A 24,108-nucleotide genomic window follows, 5' to 3' on the forward strand; every position below is an offset into this window, starting at 1 on the left:
AGTCCTGGGGTGCAGTATAATGTGCTCACTTTCACCTTCTTTACTTTGTGTGATTGTTAGTGATGGTAATTTTTCCGTTACCTGGAAAAGTACGAATAATTTAAACATAGAGTAATGAAAAGATCCTTTTATCTTTAATTTAGATACTGACAAAATCGTTTTGTGTATTATGTATGAAAGTTCAGTTCTATGAAGTAATGCCATTAAACTTAAGGCAAAAAGGATTTTAAGAAGGAAAAGATGTGAAAATTTTCTACTTAGGAAAGAAATGTTCTGTAGTAGAAAAACTTGAATGCTAACAGTAGAAAGTATAGAATTTGGATATTTCTTTGTTTATGTGATACTTTGATTGAACTCATTATAGATATGCATACAAATGTAAACTGGAGAAATCACCGTGTTCAAAAATAGCTTGGTTTTAGGGGAAAACAAAAACAGTGATACGTGAATTTTGTTTTGTAATGTATATTAGATACAAGAGAGTTTCTTCCTGTAGTAAAAGTTTTACTAAAACCCTTTGTTACCAAATGAGTTTTTCTTTGAATACATAAGAAATAGATATTGTTTATTATTTAATCACCAAATCAGTGATAAGGGTGGTGGGTTTTTGTTTTGCTTTTGCATTTAGTATTAATAGTTTCAGTTCAGTTCAGTTGCTCAGTGGTGTCCAATTCTTTGCGACCCCTTGGACTGCAGCACACCAGGCCTCTCTGTCCATCACCAACTCCCGGAGTTTACCCAAACTCATTTACATTGAGTCAGTGATGCCATCCAACCATCTCATCCTCTGTTATCCCCTTCACCTCCCGCCTTCAATCTTTGCCGGCACCAGGGTCTTTTCCAGTGAGTCAGTTCTTTGCATCAGGTGGCCAGAGTATTGGAGTTTCAGCTTCAGCATTAGTCCTTCCAATGAATATTCAGGACTGATTTCCTTTAGGATGAACTGATTGGATCTCCTTGCAGTCCAAGGGATTCTCAAGAGTCTTCTCCAACACCAGAGTTCAAAAGCATCAATTCTTTGACTCTTTCTTTATAGTCCAACTCTCACATCCATACATGACTACTGGAAAAACCATAGCTTTGACTAGACGAACCTTTGTTGGCAAAAATAGTTTCAGTATCAGAAGTGAATTGGGTTTTGTGTCCGAATGTGATTTTTTGCATTTTTTTTTCACTCAACGAGAATGAACCCACATTGGCAGTTAAATGTTTTGAGAACTTTAGATAGGGATCAAATTAAGAATTTTCATTTTTATTTATCAGATTTGGAATGCAGATATTTTAATAATAAATCATTCTCTCAAAAATTTTCCGTAATTGAATACTTAGTCTCCTAACATTTTACAGTCTGTCTACTATAAACAACTAAATTTAACAAGGCATCTGGTTAATTTAAGAGCCTTGTAAATACACATTTTCTTTCAACCTTCCAGGAGATGGCATGGAATATATTAGGGGAGGAATAGTGAAATAGATATAGTAAGCAAACATCTAAAATGTATTTTATGGTTATCTTAGAGGTGATAAATCTAGTCATACCAATAAAATGGTTCTGTTGTTGAGATCCAAAATGTTTATTAAGTGATACAAAAACTGTAATTGTTTTTGACAGTATATTAAGGTATACTACCATTATGTTTTTTTTTAATATAACTTATATTGGATTAACATTAAGAGAAATGGTAGCCCAAATTTTAGTTTTCTATTATTCTGCTTTATGTTATTCAGGTGGCATTGTGATATGTGATTAAAACTTTTTAAGTTTTATTCTTTTAATCTTTTTGAAACATAGTCATTAAGCTGTTTGGTTTACTCATATTTGGTCTAAGCTTAATATAGATATCAATTTCAGTTTAACTACTTGAAATACATAGATTATAGTTTATGATCTGTTGGTTTGTACTATGAAAGCATCGAATCAGAATGGTAATTGATGGAATTTAAATTTAAAGGCTACCAGTGTAGCTAGTATACTGTATAGCTTTAGTATCAAATAAGATTCTATAACAACACGTGTACTTGTTATGTATCTTTTGAGTGCTACATTCTAGGCACTGTGATTATCAAAATAGGTTCAACGATGACATCTCTTTTTATACATTTTTGAATGCTATTTGGTAGGTACTATGCTGGGATACTGAAATGAGTACGATTTAATCGCTCCTGTTTTTTCAGTTTAGCAGGGAAATAGACTTGCAGACAAATTATATCTTACAAAAACAGTTCGGAATTTCTCAGCCATGGGAGTATTGACATTTTAGGTAGGATAATTCATTGTTGTGGGGGTCTGTGTTGTATAAGACCGTTTGCAGTATCCCTGGCCTTTACCCATTAGATACCAGAAGCACTCCCTCTCCCCAGTTGTGACAATTAAAAATGTTTCCAGACATTGTCAAATGCCCCCTGGGGAGTAAAATCACCTCTTATTGAGACTCACTGGCATAGTGAATAACTAAGTTACAAAGAGCTGTTATTGTACAAGTGAAGGAAAGTCAAGGAATGTTTAGGTGGAGTGACCCCTTATGGGAGTGAAATATTGTATGAATCTTGAAGAAAAGTAGGAGTGGAAAGGAAATTGTAACCTGAGAGCATGAAAGATCAATGTCTAAGAGTGTAATTACTGATAGTTTGTGGCTGTAGGCTATTTATGTTGTTTGGAATGGAAATTCAGTAAAATGAAGCTGAAAAACTACTTTGGGGCCATGTATCTTTTAAACTATTTAATTGAGTTATAATTAGTGCCGCAAAATGCATAAATATTAAGTGTAAGCTTGTTGAATTTTTGCAAATTTATATACTCATGTAACTCCCATGCACAACAACATATGGAACATTTCCAGCATCTCTCACAGTTGTTTCTTTTTTCCTTTTTTTAAGAAACATTAATCCGTGTTGTTTTTTTAAATTAATTTAGAAAAATATTTGTCTGCACTGGGTGTTAGTTGTGGCCTGCAGGATCTTTTAGTTGTGACAGCTGGAATCTAGTTCCTTGACCAGGCATCAAACCCAGGGCCCCCTGCATTGGGAGTGTGGAGTCTTAGTCACTGGACCACCAGGCAAGTCCCTCTTACAGTTATTTCTTGAAAGGCCATTTTTGCTGTGCTCCTATTTGATATGAAAATGATATAAAAGCAAGGGTATGGTATGATCACATTTATGTTTTGAAAAGATTACTCTGTAATTATTGCAGAGAATAGATGGACAAAAATTATACATAGAGAGGTTGGTTAGAAGGTCATTACAGAAGACTATAAATAAGGAGTCACAGCAGAACTCATATGATGGATTTGAGAGCGATTACAAATAGCTGTGAAAAGAAGAGAAGCGAAAAGCAGAAAAGGAAAGATATAACCATTTGAATGCAGAGTTCCAAAGAATAGCATGGAGAGATAAGAAAGCCTTCCTCAGTGATCAATGCAAAGAAATAGAGGAAAACAACAGAATGGGAAAAACTAGAGATCTCTTCAAGAAAATTAGAGATACCAAGGGAACATTTCATGCAAAGATGGGCTCGCTAAAGTACAGAAATGGTATGGACCTAACAGAAGCAGAAGATATTAAGAAGAGGTGGCAAGAATACACAGAAGAACTGACAAAAAAAATCTTCATGACCAAGATAATCACGATGGTGTGATCACTCATCTAGAGCCAGACATCCTGGAATGTGAAGTCAGGTGGGCCTTAGGAAGCATCATTATGAACAAAGCTAGTGGAGGTGATGGAATTCCAGTTGAACTGTTTCAAATCCTGAAAGATGCTGCTGTGAAAGTGCTGCACTCAGTATGCCAGCAAATTTGGAAAACTCAGCAGTGGCCACAGGACTGGAAAAGGTCAGTTTTCATTCCAATCCCAAAGAAAGGCAATGCCAAAGAGTGCTCAAACTACCGCACAATTGTACTCATCTCACATGCTAGTAAAGTCATGCTCAAAATTCTCCAAGCCAGGCTTCAGCAATATGTGAACCGTGAACTTCCAGATGTTCAAGCAGGTTTTAGAAAAGGCAGAGGCACCAGAGATCAAATTGCCAACATCCGCTGGATCATGGAAAAAGCAAGAGAGTTCCAGAGAAGCATCTATTTCTGCTTTATTGACTATGCCAAAGCCTTTGACTGTGTGGATCACAATAAACTGTGGAAAATTTTGAAAGAGATGGGAATACCAGACCACCGGACCTGCCTCTTGAGAAACCTGTATGCAGGTCAGGAAGCAACAGTTAGAACTGGGCATGGAACAACAGACTGGTTCCAAATAGGAAAAGAAGTGTGTCAAGGCTGTATATTGTCACCCTGCTTATTTAACTTATATGCAGAGTACATTATGAGGAACGCTGGGCTGGAAGAAGCCCAATCTGGAATCAGGATTGCAGGGAGAAATATCAGTAACCTCAGATACTGATATCAGTTATGATATGAGGAACTATATGGAGAGGAACTATAAAGCCTCTTGATGAAAGTGAAAGAGGAGAGTGAAAAAGTTGGCTTAAAGCTCAACATTCGGAAAACTAAGATCATGGCATCTGGTCCCATCACTTCATGGGAAATAGATGGGGAAACAGTGTCAGACTTTATTTTTGGGGTCTCCAGAATCACTGCAGATGGTGACTGCAGCCATGAAATTAAGAGACACTTACTCCTTGGAAGAAAAGTTATGACTGACCTAGATAGCACAGTACAAAGCAGAGACATTACTTTGCCAACAAAGGTCTGTCTAGTCAAGACTATGGTTTTTCCAGTGGTCATGTATGGATGTGAGAGTTGGACTGTGAAGAAAGCTGAGCGCTGAAGAATAATGCTTTTGAACTGTGGTGTTGGAGAAAACTCTTGCGAGTCCCTTGGACTGCAAGGAGATCCAACCAGTCCATCCTAAAGGCAGCCAGTCCTGGGTGTTCATTGGAAGGACTGATGCTGAGGCTGAAACTCCAATACTTTGGCCACCTCATGCAAAGAGTTGACTCATTGGAAAAGACTCTGATGCTGGGAAGGATTGGGGGCAGGAGGGGAAGGGGATGACAGAGGGATGAGATGGCTGGATGGCATCACCGACTAGATGTACATGAGTTTGGGTGAACTCTGGGAGTTGGTGACGGACAGGGAGGCCTGGCGTGCTGTGATTCATGGGGTCGCGGAGAGTCGGACACAACTGAGCGACTGAACTGAACTGAAAGAAGAAATATTGATGGAAATCGGTTCACTAGAGGTAGGGGAAGGATATGTTAAGAATGACTAATTTTTCAAGAAAAGGGAAAGATAGTGATTTTGACTTTGGTTGTGTATTAGTCAGGAGAGACCAGGTTATGTAGTGGTAATAAACAGTTCAAAGATTTCAGTGACTTTTAACAGGACACATTTTTTTTGCTTGACCTGATGTGTATATAGTGTGGGCTGGTGAGGCATTCTGTTTGTTCTTACTATGTAGGATGGTATGGGCTTCCCTGGTGGCTCAGGTTAATGTGTCTGCCTCCAATGCGGGAGACCCGGGTTTGATCCCTGGGTCGGGAAGATCCCCTGGAGAAGGAAACGGTAACCCACTCCAGTATTCTTGCCTGGAGAATCCCATGGATGGAGAAGCCTGGTTAGGCTACAGTCCACGGGGTCGCAAAGAGTCGGACACGACTGAGCGACAGAACGGAACGGATGTAGGATCTCAGATTAATGGAGATTCCATCACATGGTTCCATGATCTCTGGCCATGGGAAGGAGACTGTTGCTAATAACTCACTGGTTCTTAAAGTGTCTTTCTAGAAGAGGGTCATATCATTTTGGCTTATCATTTTTTGGCCAAAACAAGTTATGTGGTCTTAAGAGATTTCACAGAGAGGGTAAAAAAGTGCAGTATGTCCAGAAGAGGAGAACTGAAATATTTCAGCTATGATAAATATATATTGATTTACAGCTTATTTAGTCATTTCAGAAATGAATTATGTGACATTTACGATTATAATTTTAGTAGTAATAAGACCCACTGTTATTGAGCATTTAACTGTGTGCCAGGTACTACTTTATGTGTGTGTGTACACACACACACACACACATATATATATATATTAATACATGTTTTATTTAAGTTTTTCATAACATCCCTGAAAGGTAAATAGCAAGTTGCATTTTATAGTGGGGAAACTGATGCTCTTGAAGGTAAATAACTTAAGATCACATAGCCAGTAAATGGTGGAGCCAGGTGTGTCTGTAAAGCCTGAGTTGTACTCTTATTTGGTTGAGTAGGAGGGAAAAAAACTGATTGAATAATCAAATATTGTTGATTTGACTTAATATTGCTAATTAGACTTAAATGAATTAACAGTGGTATTCTTGTAAATAACATTTTTTGTCCTAGATTTTTGGGAAATGTTACAAGTATAGACTAATTTCACTATATTTTAAAGTTTCACAGATTAATATCTGCCATGTCTTATTTATTCTGTTTTTTACTACCTTCTCTCTGGGTTTCTGCTTGTATCACTCTACTGAACCTTTTCTCTAATTTTTTTCATTCTTTTAGATTTTTTAATTTTTAATTGAAGGATAATTACAGTATTGTGTTCGTTTCTGCTGTACATCAACATGGATCAGCTATCGATATACATATGTCACTTTTAAGCCTCCCTTCCACCCCATCTCACTCCTCTAGATTGTCACAGAGCCCTGGTTTGAGTTCCCTGAGTCATCCAGCAAATTTCCACTGGCTATCTATTTTACATAGGTTAGTGTGTATGTTTTCATGCTACTCTCCATCTGTCCCACTCTCTCCTTCCTACTCACTGCCCCCCACCACGTCCATAAGTTTGTTCTGTATGTCTGCATCTCCATTGCTACCCTGCAGATAGGTTCATCAGTACCATCTTTCTACATTCCATTGTTGTTGTTTAGTCACTCAGTCGTGTCCGACTCTGCAACACCATGGACTGCAGTATGCCAGGCTTCCCTGTCCTCCACTGTCTCCCGCAGTTTGCTCAACCTGTCTGTCGCCCCCTTCTCCTGTCTTTAAATCTTTCCCTGCATCAGGGTCTTTTTCAATGAATCAGCTCTTTGCATCAGGTAGCCAAAATTTTGGAGCTTTTGCTTCAGTCCTTCCAGTGAATATTCAGGATTAATTTCCTTTGGGATTGACTGGGTTGATCTCCTTGTTGTCTATATGTATTAATATATGATTTTTGTTTTTCTCTTTCTGACTTACTTCACTCTGTATAGAAGGCACTAGGTTCATCCACCTCATTTTTTCTAATTTTTTGAGTGTGAGAATCTTTCATCAGTTCTTTGTACATGAAATACTGGTGTATGTGATATGCCTTTCTATTACGCTTAGTGAGCATTTCATTTTAGGTATGTGAATTGATAGTCATAGGGGTGTTGATAATTAGAATAAGAGGGAGTCTAGCTGTTGAGAATAGAAAATTCAAGTTGAAAGCTGAGCTAGGAGTAGGGATTTTTATAAGAAAGCGTTAGAAAAGATTAAAGGAAACAAGTAAGTCTGATCTGTAAAACTGTCTTCTTACCTTGGTTGGAAGAAGAGGGCTTATTTTTAGATCATCTTCTTAAGAATTTGTTTTACTGGTTCTTTCTGACTTCTGTTAACTGTAGATGTCTCTTAGCACTTGATATTTTTCTTCTCTCTGGTCGTCTTTTTCTCCCTATTCTTTCCAGTGCCTCTCCCAACCCCATCCTGTATATCCAACTTCCTGTCTGAGAAGTTTTGTAGTTCTTGGTTATCTATAGGCACATCAGGTTAGACATATCTAAAAAGAGCTCATCTTTTTCATCTCTTCTTGCAAAACTTTTTTTTTTAAAGTTAACTTTACCAAGGGCACAACTTAGTGACTAAACAAACAACAATTTACTTGGCAGTAAAATTCACATTTTTAACTTACAGATCAGTGACTGTGATCATCAACCTAGTGAAATATAGAACATTTTTATTTCATCTAAAAATTGCTGAACAGTCTCATTCTACTCTTATTCTTAGACAGCCACTGATGTGATTTCTGTTATTGTGAATTAGATTTGTCTTTTCTAGAGTTATGTAGAAATGGAATCACACAGTATGTGTTTTGTGCGTGGCTTCTTTCTCTTGGCGTAATGTCTGTGATATTTATCCATGTTGTTGCGTGTATCAGCAGTTCTTTTTTATGTTCCTTAGTGATATCCCTGTGTTGTGATATACCATTAATTCACTTATTGATTAATAGTTGCATCATTTCCAGTTTTTGACTATTACAAGTAAAGCTATTTTGAAAATTTGTATGCAAGCTTTTTGTGGACATTTATTTTTATTTATTTTTACAACCTTTCTAAAGTCTTGTAACTAGAAACTGGGGTTTTTTTTCTTTCTTTTAATCTCTTTCCTCACCTGTGTTCATCCAATAGATAATGAAGTCATGGAGTTTCTTTTTTTAATGGTTTTACCCTTATGTTCTCTTTTCCAAAGATCTTTAGCATTCTTGAAAAGTTTTTTAATTTTGTGAAGCCTTATTTTAGGAATAGGGCATGTAAGGGTGATTAGGCAGAAGGTGTCCTTGCTAAGTGAGGTTTATAGTCAGGTGGGAATGCTGACTGAAACTGGGGAGAGGATGGTGCTGACATTGAAGTTACAGGATGGGGAAAAGGAATGTTGCTGCTGAACACGCTCCATCCCTGCCTGGTAAAGCACTGTTTAGTCCCTATTCTTGTTGGTAGGTTGAGATTGCCATTTTTAGTTTTTTTGTTTGGTTGTCTATTTATAGGTATATATGTAGTATGAGTGACGAAAAGAAAGTTCTTTTTTCATAGATATGCTTATTGCTAACAGATCTTCAGCCAGTTACTTAACCTGGACCTTGGCTTCCTTATCCGTAAAATGGGGATAATAGTAATAGGCTTGTCACATAGGGTTGTTAAGAGGATTAGAAGCATTATTATATGTAAAGTTCTTAGAACAGTACCTGGCATATTGTGTTCTATAAGTGTTTACTAGTATGGTTACCTTAATTCTGAGTTACTTAAAAGGCTGACTTTTCCTCTCCCGTTTCAGTTACTCTTCCACATAGGAGTAAGATTTATCTCCTAGCGCACCACTCTTCTGTTACCTATTCAAACCTACAAAACTGCTGTATTATTTGGCAACTATTTATGTGTCTTTTTCTTTTTTTCAGTTGTGATAAAGTATACAGATAGTAAAGTGCACAAATTAAATTTTACAAATTTATCAACCACTCAGATTAAGCTATAAAAGTTTCTAACGTTCCAGAAGCTTCCCACTTGTCCCTTTCTGTTCCCACATCTGTTTGACTTCTTTGTTGTTGTTGAGTTGCTAAGTTGTGTCCGACTCTTTACAACCCCATGGACTATAACCTGCCAGGTTCCTCGGTCCATGGGATTTCCCAGGCAAGAATGCTGGAGTGGGTTGCCATTTCCTTCTCCAGAGGATATTCCTGATGCAGGGATCGAACCTGCGTTTCCTGCCTTCACAGGTGGATTCTTTACCACTGAGCCATCAGAGAAGCCCTTTTGACTTCTTTACCATAGGTTATTTTTGCAAATATGTCCTTTTTTAAATTGAGGTATAATTGGCATACTAGTTTCTGGTGTACAACATGATTTGATAGCTGTATATATTGTAAAATGATCACTATAATAAGTCAGGTTAACATTTGTCGCTGTACATAAAGATTTTTTTGTGTGTGTGTGATGAAAACGTCTATTATCTATTCTTAGCAACTTTCAAGTGTGCAGTACAATATTATTAATTACAGCTACGCAGCTGTACATTACATCCCTGTGACATTTGTTTTATAACTAGAAGTTTATACCTTTTGATCCACTTCACCTGTTTAGTTCACCCCCAGTCCCTGCCTCTGGCAACAGCCAATCTGTTCTCTGTATCTCGAACTTGTTCCTGACCCCTCTCCCCCAAGATTCCACATATAAGTGAGATCACATGGTGTTCTTTCTCTGTTGACTTATTTCACTGAAGGTCCATCCATCTTGTCCCAGATGGCAGGATTTTCTTCTCTTTTTTGGCTGAACAGAACTTCATTGTGTGTCTGTGTATTTATGTGTGTGTGTATATCTCAGATTTTCTCTATCCATTCATTCGGTGATGGACATTTAGGTTGTTTCTCTATCTTGGCTGTTGTAAATAATGTTGCAGTGAGAATGGAGATGCATATCTTTTAGAATTTTCATTTTCTTCAGATAAATACTCAGAAGTAGAATTGTTGGATCATGTAGTTTATTTTTTTAGACCCTCTACTGTTTTTCATAGTGGCTGCTTCAGTTTACATTCCTCCTAACAGTATGGAAGGGTTCCCTTTTCTCCACATCTTTGCCAACACTTCTCTTCTTTTTGGTAACAGCCATTTTAACAGATGTGAGGTGATATCTCACTGTGGTTTTGATTTCCATTTCCCTGTAGTGATATTGAGCAGCTTTTTATGTACCTGTTGGCCTTCTGTATGTTTTCTTTGGAAAAATACCTACTCACATCCTCTGCCCATTTTTAACTTGGATTATATAGTTTCTTGCTCTTGAGTTGTATGAGTTTTTAAAGCTGTATATTTGAATATTAACCCCTTGTCAGATCTATGATTCACAGATTTTTTTTGTGTTCTGTAGATTGTCTTTATTTTGTTGTTGGTGCAAATAATTATTTTGTTTAATTTTAAGCTTATCTGTGATTGGCCCCTCCATATCTGTGAGGTCTTATTTCTCATTAACTGCCCAGCGTACAGATTTTATTATACCTGCTCTGCCTATGTTCATGATGTCCTGTTAGTACCCTTTTGATCTCAAATGTTCTTCCTATCCATTCCAGTGTTCTTTCATGAAATTGTCCCCAACTGGTCCAAATTATTATTGTCTTTGTCCCCTCAGGCCCCCCAGGCTATTTGGCATGTGGGATTTTAGTTCCTTGACCCCAGATTTAACCCATGCCCCCTGTGGTGGAAGAGCAGTGTCCTAACCACTAGACCGCCAGGGAATTCCTCCTTTCCTTGTTCTTATATAAATTATTTTTGTCTCATTTTCAGTATCCCAGGTTAGTACTTAATGAGGTATTTTCTTTTTTTGTAATTACTTAATTGTCTTAACTTTAGTGGTACTGTGGTTATTTTCTATTCCTCCCTTATGATGCCTAGCATAGGATGCTGCTGCTAAGTTGCTGCTAAGTCACTTCAGTCGTGTCCGACTCTGTGTGACCCCATAGACGGAAGCCCACCAGGCTCCCCCGTCCCTGGGATTCTCCAGGCAAGAACACTGGAGTGGGTTGCCATTTCCTTCTCCAATGTGTGAAAGTGGAAAGTGAAAAGTGAAAGTGAAGTCGCTCAGTCGTGTCCGACCCTTAGCGACCCCACGGACTGCAGCCTACCAGGCTCCTCCATCCATGGGATTTTCTAGGCAATAGTACTGGAGTGGCTTGCCATTGCCTTCTCCGCTAGCATAGGATACGTAGTACTAATTGTTGACTAGAATCTAACTGAATTTTTGATGTTTAAGTTCTCTTAAGTATTGGATAGCAACTAGCAGTCATAATAAACAGCTTGTCAGTGAACTAGGATAACTATAAAACTACACAAAGTATAAAAATCACATCTTCATGAACCTGCTGAAATCTTGAGGCTATTCCAGTATTAGACTGCAGTAGAATGGGAAATTTGAAAGGATCATAGAGATAATCTAATTAGGTGTCCTTACCCCCGGCTTAATGCTGAACCCATGGGAATTGCTTGCATGAGTTACAGTAGGTCTGTGAACTTCTTGAGTTTGTATGTAATTTGCTATGTATATGCATATATACATTTTTCTATGGTAGATACTCTGTAGCTTAATTAGACTTTCAAAGGTGTCTGTGGCTCTCAAACTGTTAAATATCCTGTGATCTAACCAAAATATGACATTTTACTGATAAGATAACTGAGGCTCAGAGATAATTAAAACAGAATAGGGGTGTCTTACTCATATATTCACTGTTGTTCACAATGATGATCCTGAGTCAACAGGAAAATATTATGTTCAGTGTGCTTTTCTTTATAAAAAGAGAAACAGGACTATATGAAAGAGTCTAATACAGCTAGTAAATATTTCTATCCCAGATGGTTAGAATGGACTTTTAAAAATTTGAAGTGAAATTCACATAACATTAATACTTCTAAAATGAACAATTCAGTGGCATTTAGTACATTCATAGTGCTGCATAATTACCACTTCTTTCTAAGTTCCAGAGCATTTTACTGACCCCAAAAGCAAACCCTTACACATTAAGTAGTTACTTCCTCTTCCCCCTTTTCCCTGCTGCTGATAACCACCAGTCTGTGTTCCGTCTCTGTAGATTTACCTTTTCTCAATATTTTATATAAATTGAATCGTAAAATGTATGTATCTGACTTTTTTCACTAATGTAATGTTTTAGAGATTCCTCATTTTAAGACCACCCCCAGGAAAAAGAAATGCAAAAAAACAAAATGGCTGTCTGGGGAGGCCTTACAAATAGCTGTGAAAAGAAGGGAAGCGAAAAGCAAAGGAGAAAAGGAAAGATATAAGCATCTGAATGCAGAGTTCCAAAAAATAGAAAGGAGAGATAAGAAAGCCTTCCTCAGCGATCAGTGCAAAGAAACAGAGGAAAACAACAGAATGGGAAAGACTAGAGATCTCTTCAAGAAAATTAGAGATACCAAGGGAACATTTCATGCAAAGATGGGCTTTCCTAAGGACAGAAATGGTATGGACCTAACAGAAGCAGAAGATATTAAGAAGAGGTGGCAAGAATACACAGAAGAACTGTACAAAAAAGATCTTCATGACCAAGATAATCATGATGGTGTGATCACTCATCTAGAGCCAGACATCCTGGAATGTGAAGTCAGGTGGGCCTTAGGAAGCATCATTATGAACAAAGCTAGTGGAGGTGATGGAATTCCAGTTGAGCTGTTTCAAATCCTGAAAGATGCTGCTGTGAAAGTGCTGCACTCAGTATGCCAGCAAATTTGGAAAACTCAGCAGTGGCCACAGGACTGGAAAAGGTCAGTTTTCATTCCAATCCCAAAGAAAGGCAATGCCAAAGAGTGCTCAAACTACCGCACAATTGTACTCATCTCACATGCTAGTAAAGTCATGCTCAAAATTCTCCAAGCCAGGCTTCAGCAATATGTGAACCGTGAACTTCCAGATGTTCAAGCAGGTTTTAGAAAAGGCAGAGGCACCAGAGATCAAATTGCCAACATCCGCTGGATCATGGAAAAAGCAAGAGAGTTCCAGAGAAGCATCTATTTCTGCTTTATTGACTATGCCAAAGCCTTTGACTGTGTGGATCACAATAAACTGTGGAAAATTTTGAAAGAGATGGGAATACCAGACCACCGGACCTGCCTCTTGAGAAACCTGTATGCAGGTCAGGAAGCAACAGTTAGAACTGGGCATGGAACAACAGACTGGTTCCAAATAGGAAAAGAAGTGTGTCAAGGCTGTATATTGTCACCCTGCTTAATTTAACTTATATGCAGACTACATCATGAGAAACACTGGGCTTGAAGAAGCCCAATCTGGAATCAAGATTGCAGGGAGAAATATCAGTAACCTCAGATATGCAGATGACACTACCCCTATGGCAGAAAGTGAAGAAGAACTAAAGAGCCTCTTGATGAAAGTGAAAGAGGAGAGTGAAAAAGTTGGCTTGAAGCTCAACATTTGGAAAACTAAGATCGTGGCATCTGGTCCCATCACTTCATGGGAAATAGATGGGGAAAACAGTGGCTGACTATTTTTCTGGGCTCCAGAATCACTGCAAATGGTGATTGCAGCAATGAAATTAAAAGATGCTTACTCCTTAGAAGAAAAGTTATGATCAACCTTGATAGTATATTAAAAAGCAGAGACATTACTTAGCCAACAAAGGTCCATCTAGTCAAGGCTATGGTTTTTCCAGTGGTCATATATGGATGAGAGTTGGACTATAAAGAAAGCTGAGCACCGAAGAATTGATGCTTTTGAACTGTGGTGTTGGAGAAGACTCTTGTGAGTCCCTTGGACTGCAAGGAGATCCAACCATTCCATTCTAAAGGAGATCAGTCCTGGGTGTTCATTGGAAGGACTGATGTTGAAGCTGAAACTCCAATACTTTGGTCACCTCATGCGAAGAGTTGACTCATTGGAAGAGACCCTAATTCTGGGAAGGCTTGGGGGCAGGAAGAGAAGGGGACGACAGAGGATGAGATGGCTGGATGGCATCACTGACTCAATGGACATGGGTTTGGGTAGACTCCGGGAGTTGGTGATGGACAGGGAGGCCTGGCATGCTGTGATTCATGGGGTTGCAAGGAGTTGGATATGACTGAGCGACTGAACTGAACATTTAGTAGTTCATTCGTTTTTATGGGTGAGTAATATTCTGTTGTGTATATAGCACATTTATTTATCCTTTCATCTATTAATGGACATTTGGGCTGTTTTTACTTTTTGGCTGTTGTGACTAGCGCTGCTGTGAACATGTGTATATACGTACTTATTTAAGAACCTGTTTTTAGTTTTTATGGGTATATACCAAAAAGTGAAATTGCTGGGTCATGTGATAATTCTCTGTTTACCTTTGAGGAACTGCTAACTGTTTTCTACAGTGACCGAATGCACAGAGGTTCCAGTTTCATCACATCAATTCCAATAGTTGTTATTTTTCATTACAAAGTTTTTTAAAATAATAAGCCATCCTCATGGATATGAAATGCTACTTCTTTTGGTTTTATTTTGTATTTCCCTAGTGACTAATGATGTTGATTGAACATCTTTTCATTTGTGTATTGGCCTTTTCCATATCTTCTTTGGACAAACATAAAATAAACTTTTGGTTCTCAAAGAGGAATGCTTTGGTTACAAAGACAAATATTTGAAGATATGAAATATTTGATGTTAATATATAATTAAGTTCCAAACTGGTGTAAGTGTAACATACTATGGGTAATTAAAAGGAGGAAATGTGGTAAGACTAGTTTAAACTTTAAAACCCCTTCTAACATTATTTACAGTGATAAATTTTAATGCAGATAAAATAACTTTGGGGCTTTTCTTACTTCAGATATTTGAATATTGTCCTCTGACTTGCCATTGAAAGATGCTGGTTTGATTTTGTGCCTGAAAACATAAAATTTGAAGTTATACATACTGAAGTACTTGATTTCAGGTGACTAACATAAAAAGATATAATACATTAAATGGACAATAAAAATAAGCAGGTGAAAATAAAGGTAGGATACTAAGAGGCTTATAGTAAAATACTCTGAAAGTATCCATGATATTTTTAGCTTTATTGAGGTACAATTGATATACAAATAATTGCACATATTTAGTGTATACATTTTGATGGATTTGGACATAAGCGTACACCTGTGATACCATTACCACAATCAAGGTATCCATCACCTCCCAAAATTTCCTTGTGTTCTTTTGTGATATTTTTGTTTGTTTGCTTTGTGATAAGAACACTTAACATGAGACCCATCCTCTTAACATATTTTAATGGTATTCACAATTGGAAAAACTGGATTGAGAATTCATTCTTCCTTGCTTTTTTTTCAAAGTAAGGAGAGAATCACATATAAGATTCACAGTGCCTATTAGATTTGAGGAAAAAAGCCTCAAATGAGAAGAACTTCCATGAGAAGTTGTAGAGAAAATAATTGGATCATTAGAGAAGGGGTAGTTATATTTTGGAAATTATTACAATAAATCAAATAGAATATATTGAATAGCTAGCTTCTTGCATTAACGCAAACTGAAGGAGTATATTTGCTCTCCTTTAGCCTTGTTTAATTAAAAACTATTTGTAAGAAAAGAGGCAGACTCACAGATACAGAGAACAAACCAAGGGAACCAGAGGGCAAAAAGGAGGAGGAAATCAGGAAGTACAAACTATAAAGTATAAAATATGTTATAAACATAATACTGTAAAACATGGGGAATATAGCCAATATTTTATAACTATAAATGGAGTATAATTTTTACAGAATTGAGTCATTATGTTGTATATACCTGTAACTTACATAATATTGTACATCATGTGAACTTCAGTTTAAAGAAAAGCAGAAAAAAAGACTTTTAATATGTTGAATAAAAAAATGATTCAAGACTTTCCCTCTGCAGTTAAATTTGGTACCTTGTTTGGTACTTCATAAAGGCAGATTTTGAACTCATTGATTTTCTAAAAGGGGCACACTTTTCAAGGTAGGGTTATCTTTTACTCATCTTCTACTATCAATATTTAATAAATACTTGTTAAGTCAAATTGCTTCTATATTTGCCTTGCCACTTAATAATTTCTGAATCCCCAGCATCTAGGATGGTGTGTAGACTTGGTAAAGACCAAGTAAATACTGAATGAATTATGCTTATTCTGATTTACTAGTTGGTTTTGCTATTGTCTTGTTATGTCAGATGAAGGCAAATTGATTCAAGCTTGATAGAAATAAGAATGCTTTATTTACATGTAGTTCCTCTTCCTGTCTGAGGTATTGTATATATTTGGATATTGGAACATGGAGCATTATTACACCTCAGTGTTAATGATGAGAGCTGGACTGTGAAGAAAGCTGATTGCCGAAGAATCGATGCTTTTGAACTGTGGTGTTGGAGAAGACTCTTGAGAGTCCCTTATACTGCAAGGAGATCCAACCAGTCCATTCTAAAGGAGATCAATCCTGGGTGTTCATTGGAAGGACTGATGCTAAAGCTGAAACTGCAATACTTTGGCCACCTCATGAGACGAGTTGACTCACTGGAAAAGACTCTGATGCTGGGAAAGGTTGGGGGCGGGAGGAGAAGGGGACGACCGAGAATGAGATGGCTGGATGGCATCACCGACTCTGTGGACATGAGTTTGAGTGTACTCTGGGAGTTGGTGATGGACAGGGAGGCCTGGCGTGCTGTGATTCATGGGGTCGCGGAGAGTCGGACACGACTAAGCGACTGAACTGAACTGAACTGAACTGAACTGAAGATAATTATATCTTTTAACGTATGGTCAAAACTGATATTTCTCCCCTTAAAATTTTATATATTTTAAAGGATATTTTGCCCCTCATTTTAGGTAATCATCCTTTTACTTGAACTATTACAGTAATTGCTTAGAATAAAATGTATCTCAATTTGTTAATATTTTGGCATACCATAAAAATTCATTAACTGCAGAGGAATCAGTGTTAATTATTTGAATATTTCTTCCATAGGATTAAGTTTGAATTATAGAAATCAAAGTAAATGGTGGAATGCCATTTTAATACATAATTATTGATACGGGTTCTAAGTTTGGCGATTTCACTGAAGAGTCAAGAGGTTTTAAATTTTTTTATTGCAGTATAATTGATTTAGAATGTTTTGTTAGTTTCAGGTGTACAGCAGAGTGAATGGGTTATATATATACATATATCCTCTCTTTTTTAGATTCTTTTCCCATATGGATCAATTGCAGAGTCTTGAGTAGAGTTCCCTGTGCTGTTCCATAGGTCTTACTAGTTATCTGTCTTATATATAGTAGTGTATGTATGTCAATCCCAATCTCTCAATTTATCCCTCCCTCTTTTCCCCCTAAGCATAAGTTTGTTTTCTACAATTGTGACTCTGTTTTTTAAAGTTCATTGGTACCATTTTTTAGATTCCACATACAACCAATATCATATGATATTTGTCTTTCTCTATCTGACTTACTTCAATCAGTATGCCAGTCTCTAGGTCCATTCATGTTGCTGCAAATGGCATTATTTTTGTTTATGGCTGAGTAATATTCCATTATATATATGTATCACATTTTCTTTATCCACTCCTTTGTCAGTGGATATTTAGGTTGCTTTCATGTCATGGCTATTGTAAATAGTGCAGCAGTGAATATTGAGATGCGTTTATCTTTTCAAATTGTAGTTGTCTCTAGATATATGCATAGGAGTGGGATTGCTCGTTCATATGGTAGTTCTATATTTAGTTTTCATTTCCAATTTTTAAAAAACTTATTTATTTTTGCTTTTTTTTTTGATTGCACTGGGTCTTTGTTGCTGTGCATGGGCTTCTCTAGTTGCAGGAAGCAGGGGCTACTCTTCACTGTGGTGTGCAGGCTTCTCATTGCGGTGACTTCTTTTGTTGTTAAGCACAGGCTCTATGCACATGGGCTTCATTTATTCCAGCCTGTGGCTCTAGGGCGTGCAGGCTTCAGTAGTTGCAGCATGTGGGCTCAGTAGTTGTGGCCTGTGGGCTCTAGAATGTGGGGTCAGAAGTAGTGGCACCTGGCCTTAGTTGCTCCATGGCATGTGGAGTCTTGGGATCAAGGCCGTGTCCTCTGCATTGGCAGGTGGATTATCTACTTCACTACCAGGAAGGGCCTGTATTTAGTTTTTTAAGTAACTTCCATAACGTTCTCCATAATGGTTATACCAGTTTGCATTCCCCTATCAAAAACAAGACCAGGAGCTGACTGTCTTATTGCCAAATAATAATAATAATAATAATAATGAACTCCTTATTGCCAAATTCAGACTTAAATTGAAGAAAATAGAGAAAACCACTAGACCTTTCAGATATGACCTAAATCAAATCCCTTATGATTATACAGTGGAAGTAAGAAATAGATTTAAGGGACTAGATCTGATAGATAGAGTGCCTGATGAACTCTGGACGGAGGTTCGTGACATTGTACAGGAGACAGGGACCAAGACCATCCCCATGGAAAAGAAATGCAAAAAAGCAAAATGGCTGTCTGAGGAGGCCTTACAAATAGCTGTGAAAGAAGAGAAGTGAAAAGCAAAGGAGAAAAGGAAAGACACAAGCATCTGAATGCAGAGTTCCAAAGAATAGCAAGGAGAGATAAGAAAGCCTTCCTCAGTGATCATTGCAAAGAAATAGAGGAAAACAATAGAATAGGAAAAACAAGAGATCTTTTCAAGAAAATTAAAGATATCAAGGGAACATGGCATACAAAGATGAGCTCGATAAAGGACAGAAATGGTATGGCCCTAACAGAAGCAGAAGATATTAAGAAGAGGTGGCAAGAATACACAGAGGAACTGTACAAAAAAGATCTTCACAATGAAGATAATCACGATGGCGTGATCACTCACCTGGAGCCAGACATCTTGGAATGTAAAGTCAAGTGGGCCTTAGAGAGCATCACTACGAACAAAGCTAGTGGAGGTGATGGAATTACAATTGAGCTATTTCAGATCCTGAAAGATGATGCTGTGAAAATGCTGCACTCAATATGCCAGCAAATTTGGAAAACTCAGCAGTGGTCATAGGACTGGAAAAGGTCAGTCTTCATTCCAATCCCAAAGGCAATGCCAAAGAATGCTCAAACTTTCGCACAATTGCACTCATCTCACATGCAAGTAAAGTCATGCTCAAAATTCTCCAAGCCAGGCTTCAGCAATATGGGAACCGTGAACTTCTAGATGTTCAAGCAGGTTTTAGAAAAGGCAGAGGCACCAGAGATCAAATAGCCAACATCTGCTGGATCATGGAGAAAGCAAGAGAGTTCCAGAAAAACATCTATTTCTGCTTCATTGACTATGCCAAAGCCTTTGACTGTGTGGATCACAATAAACTGTGGAACATTCTGAAAGACATGGGAATACCAGACCACCTGACCTGCCTCTTGAGAAACCTGTATGCAGATCAGGAAGCAACAGTTAGAACTGGTCCTGGAACAACAGACTGGTTCCAAATAGGAAAAGGAGTACGTCAAGGTTGTATATTGTCACCCTGCTTATTTAACTTATATGCAGAGTACATCATGAGGAATGCTGGGCTGGAAGAAGCCCAATCTGGAATCAAGATTGCAGGGAGAAATATCAGTAACCTCAGATATGCAGATGACACCACCCTTATGGCAGAAAGTGAAGAGGAACTCAAAAGCCTCTTGATGAAAGTGAAAGAGGAGAGTGAAAAGTTTGGCTTGAAGCTCAACATTCAGAAAACGAAGATCATGGCATCTGGTCCCATCACTTCATGGGAAATAGATGGGGAAACAGTGGAAACAGTGTCAGACTTTATTTTTTTGGGCTCCAAAATCACTGCAGATGCTGATTGCAGCCATGAAATTAAAAGACGCTTACTCCTTGGAAGGAAAGTTATGACCAACCTAGACAGCATATTAAAAAGGAGAGACATTACTTTGCCAACCAAGGTCCGTCTAGTCAAGTCTGTGGTTTTTCCCGTGGTCATGTATGGATGTGAGAGTTGGACTGTGAAGAAAGCTGAGCACCGAAGAATGGATGCTTTTGAACTGTGGTGCTGGAGAAGACTCTTGAGAGTCCCTTGGACTGCAAGGAGATCCAACCAGTCCATTCTAAAAGAGATCAATCCTGGGTGTTCATTGGAAGGACTGATGCTAAAGCTGAAACTCCAATACTTTGGCCACCTCATGCGACGAATTGACTCACTGGAAAAGACTCTGATGCTGGGAGGGATTGGGGTTGGGAGGAGACGGGGACGACAGAGAATGAGATGGCTGGATGGCATCACTGACTCAATGGACATGAGTTTGAGTGAACTCCGGGAGTTGGTGATGGACAGGGAGGCCTGGCGTGCTGTGATTCATGGGGTCGCAAAGTCGGACATGACTGAGAGACTGAACTGAGCTGAACTGAATCTTCCATAACTATAAAATAATTACCAAGACAAGAAAGTCAACGTTGGTATAATACTGTGAACTTAACCTCAGGCCTTATTTGAATTTTACATTTTTTTTAGTAGTAACCCTTCTCTGTTTCAGGACTTCACTCTGCAGTTCGTCGTGAGTCCCTTGTTCTCCTCCAGTCTGTTGGTGGTTCCTCAGTCTTTGTCACTGTTTTTATCTTTGTCATGTTTAATAGTACTGATCAGTTATTTTTAAAATGTCTCTCAATTTGGGCTTCTCTGGTGTTTTCTCATGATTAGACTGACGATATATTTTTAAGAATATTGTAGAGTATATTGTGGCCTTCTCAGTGCATCATATCAGGGATCTGATATGTGATGTTGATATGTTTTACTGTTGATGTTAATCTGGTTTATTAAGGTGGTATTTGTTCCATTTCTGTACTGTGATTTTCCCCTTTGTAAATATGGGCTTCCCTGGTGGCTCAGAGGTTAAAGCGTCTGCCTCCAATGCGGGAGACCCGGGTTCGATCCCTGGGTCGGGAAGATCCCCTGGAGAAGGAAACGGTAACCCACTCCAGTATTCTTGCCTGGAGAATCCCATGGACGGAGAAGCCTGATAGGCTACAGTCCACGGGGTCGCAAAGAGTCGGACACGACTGAGCAACGGAACGGAACAGAACGGAAATATTAGATATCCTGAGACTATGTGTTTAATTGTACTTTTGTCAAAAACTAAGAAACTGACATGAAATAACATGGTCTTATTTGTATAGCACAGGGAACTATATACAGTATCCTGTAATAAACCATAATGGAAAAGAAGATGAAAAAGAATATGTATGTATAACTGAATATTTGCTGTACATGATGAAGTAACACAGCATTGTAAATCAGTTATACCTCAATTATAAAAGAAGAAAGAAACTGACATGAGTATATTACTTACTTAACTCACAGATTTTATTTGAATTTCACCAGGTTTTTCCCCCTTTTTTTCTCCACCAGTTTTTCCGTTAATGTTCTGTTTCTGTCACAGTCTCATCTGAAATATGATGGTTTCTGTCCTTTATGTCCTTGGTTTTCATGACCTCGATACTACTGATTAGGCATCTTGAAGAATGTCCCCAATCTAGGTTTTTTTTTTTTTTCTTATGATTAGCCTGAAATGATGGGTTTGGGGCAAGAATACCATAGTGCCTTTCTTATCAAATCATGGAGTGTAAGATAGGCCACATGACAAACTGGTAACGTTAGCATGCTTCACTTGGTTAATGTAGTGTTGGCCAGGTTTTACTGTAAAGTTACTGTTTTTCCCTTTCCCTACTCTATTCTTGGGAAGTGCATTACTGAGTCTGTGTGTGTGCTCAGTTGCTCAGTCACGTCTGACTGTTTGCGACCCTGTGGACTGTAGCCTGCCAGGTTCCTCTGTCCATGGAATTTACCAGGCAAGAATACTGGATCGGCTTGTCATTTCCTTTCCCCAGGGATCTTCTGGGCCCAGGAATCAAACCCATGTCTCTTGTGTCTCCTGCATTGGCAGGTGGATTCTTTACCACTGTACCACGTGGGAAGCCCCACTAAGTCTAGGTCACCCCTTAAAAGAGGGGGGAGATTCATATTTCGATTTCCACTTCATGTGCTTAGTTGCCATCTATACTCTTCATCAGCTAAGTGTCTTCAAATTATTTGCCCATCTCCATTTTAAAAATGGGCTGTTTGTTATTTAGTTAGAAATTCTTTATTAATTTATAAGCCCTTTATTAGATATAAACAGGTTTTGCCAGTATTGTCTCTCAGTCGTGTCTTGATTTTTATTTTCTTAACAGTATCCTTTAAAGAGCAGATTTCAGTTTTGATTAAGTCTAGTTTGTCAGTTTCTTTTAAGAAATTTTTGTGTAAACCACGGTCACAAAAAAGTTTTGTTCTTTATTTCCTTTTAGAAGTTTTAAAGTTTTAGGTTTTATATTTAGGTCCATTATTCATTTTGACTGAGTTTTTGTTTAAGGTTGAGGTAAGGGTTTTAAAGGAGAAGGAAACGGCAACCCACTCCAGTGTTCTTGCCTGGAGAACCCCAGGGACGGGGGAGCCTGGTGGGCTGCCGTCTGTGGGGTCGCACAGAGTCGGACACGACTGAAGCGACTCAGCAGCAGCAGCAGCAAGGGTTTTAAAACATATATATTTCATTACATTTGTTGAAAAGACTGTCCTTTGCCCTTTTGATTATCTTTGTACCTTTGTCTTAAAACAATTGGCCATATATTTATGGGTTTGCTTCTGGTCTCTATCCATTCCATTAATGTTTCTAACGCCAGTGTCACACTATCTTGATTACTGTAGTTTTCTGGTGTCTTGAGTTCAGTCAGAGTGAGATTTCCAACTGTATTTTATTCAACATTGTTTTGGTTATCCCACGTGCTTTGCTTTTTAATGTAAGTTTTAGAATCAGTTTCTCTAGAAAAGACTACTGGTCTTTGGAGATTGTGTTGAATCTTTGTCTCATTTTGGGGAGTATTGACAACTTAATAATATTAAGTCTCTATTTTCTTTTTTTTTTTTGGTCATGAATGAATTGAACCGTGTCAATTTTTTGTTTTTTTGCATCTGACAAAATCATATGGTTATGCTTTTTAAGTCAAACAGAGTGAATTACATTGATGGATATTCATTCCTGGGATGAACTTTACTTGGTCATGATACATTATTTTCATAATTTGCAGGATTCTATTTTTTATTTTTTCAGAATTTTTGCATTTATATCAATATGGGATACTGGTCTGTAGTTTTCTTTTTCATCTCTGTTTTGATATCATGGTATTGTTGACTTTATAAGATGAGTTAGTAAGTGCTTAAATGCTGGAAGAACTTATGTATAACTGGTGTTATTTCTTAAGTATTTGGTAGAATATGCCAGTGAAACCATCTCGGCCTCATATATTCTTTGTTGCAGAGCTTTTAACTGTAAAGTTAGTTTACTTAATAGAAACAGAGCTACTGAAGTTAGGTTATCTATTTATTCTTGAGTTAACTTTGATAGTTTGTGGTTATTAAACACTTTGTCTATTTCATCTGAGTTATCAAATTAACTGGTAAAAGTTATTCATAATATTCCCTTATTCTTTTAATGTCTTTAGTGTCTGTAGTGATATCCTCTCTTGAATTGCTGATACTGGTAATTGGTATCTTTTTTTTTTTTTTCCTGTATCAGTCTGCTAGAGATTTCACTGTTTTATCTTTTCAAAGAACTGGAAATTGATTTTTCTCTTTTAGTTTCTTCAGTTTTTAATTTCATTGACTTTTTACTGTTATTATTACCTTCTTTCTGCTTGTGTTGTGTTGAATTTGCTATTTTCTTGTTTGTTTCTTAAGCTGGAAACTTGTTACTGATTTCACATCTTTCTTGTTTTCTAGCAATAGGATTCAGTGTTATAAAATTTCCTAAGTGCTTCCTCACCTGTGAACTATAGAGTCTGATATACCATGTTTTCATTGTTACTCAGTTTAGGGTCAGAGGAGGCAATGGCACCCCACTCCA

At 37.7% G+C, this 24,108-nt stretch overlaps 1 protein-coding gene across 1 annotated transcript in view; it reads left to right on the top strand.

Moving 5' to 3' along the window:
* TAOK1 (TAO kinase 1) overlaps nt 1–24,108 on the top strand; it is a 110,094-nt gene that overhangs the window by 7,804 nt on the left and 78,182 nt on the right. The gene's annotated exons all lie outside the window — the stretch shown is intronic.

This window comes from Moschus berezovskii, chromosome 20, assembly GCF_049115385.1.
Source record: "Moschus berezovskii isolate FMDL1 chromosome 20, NW_MosBer_1.0, whole genome shotgun sequence".
NCBI lineage: Eukaryota > Metazoa > Chordata > Mammalia > Artiodactyla > Moschidae > Moschus > Moschus berezovskii.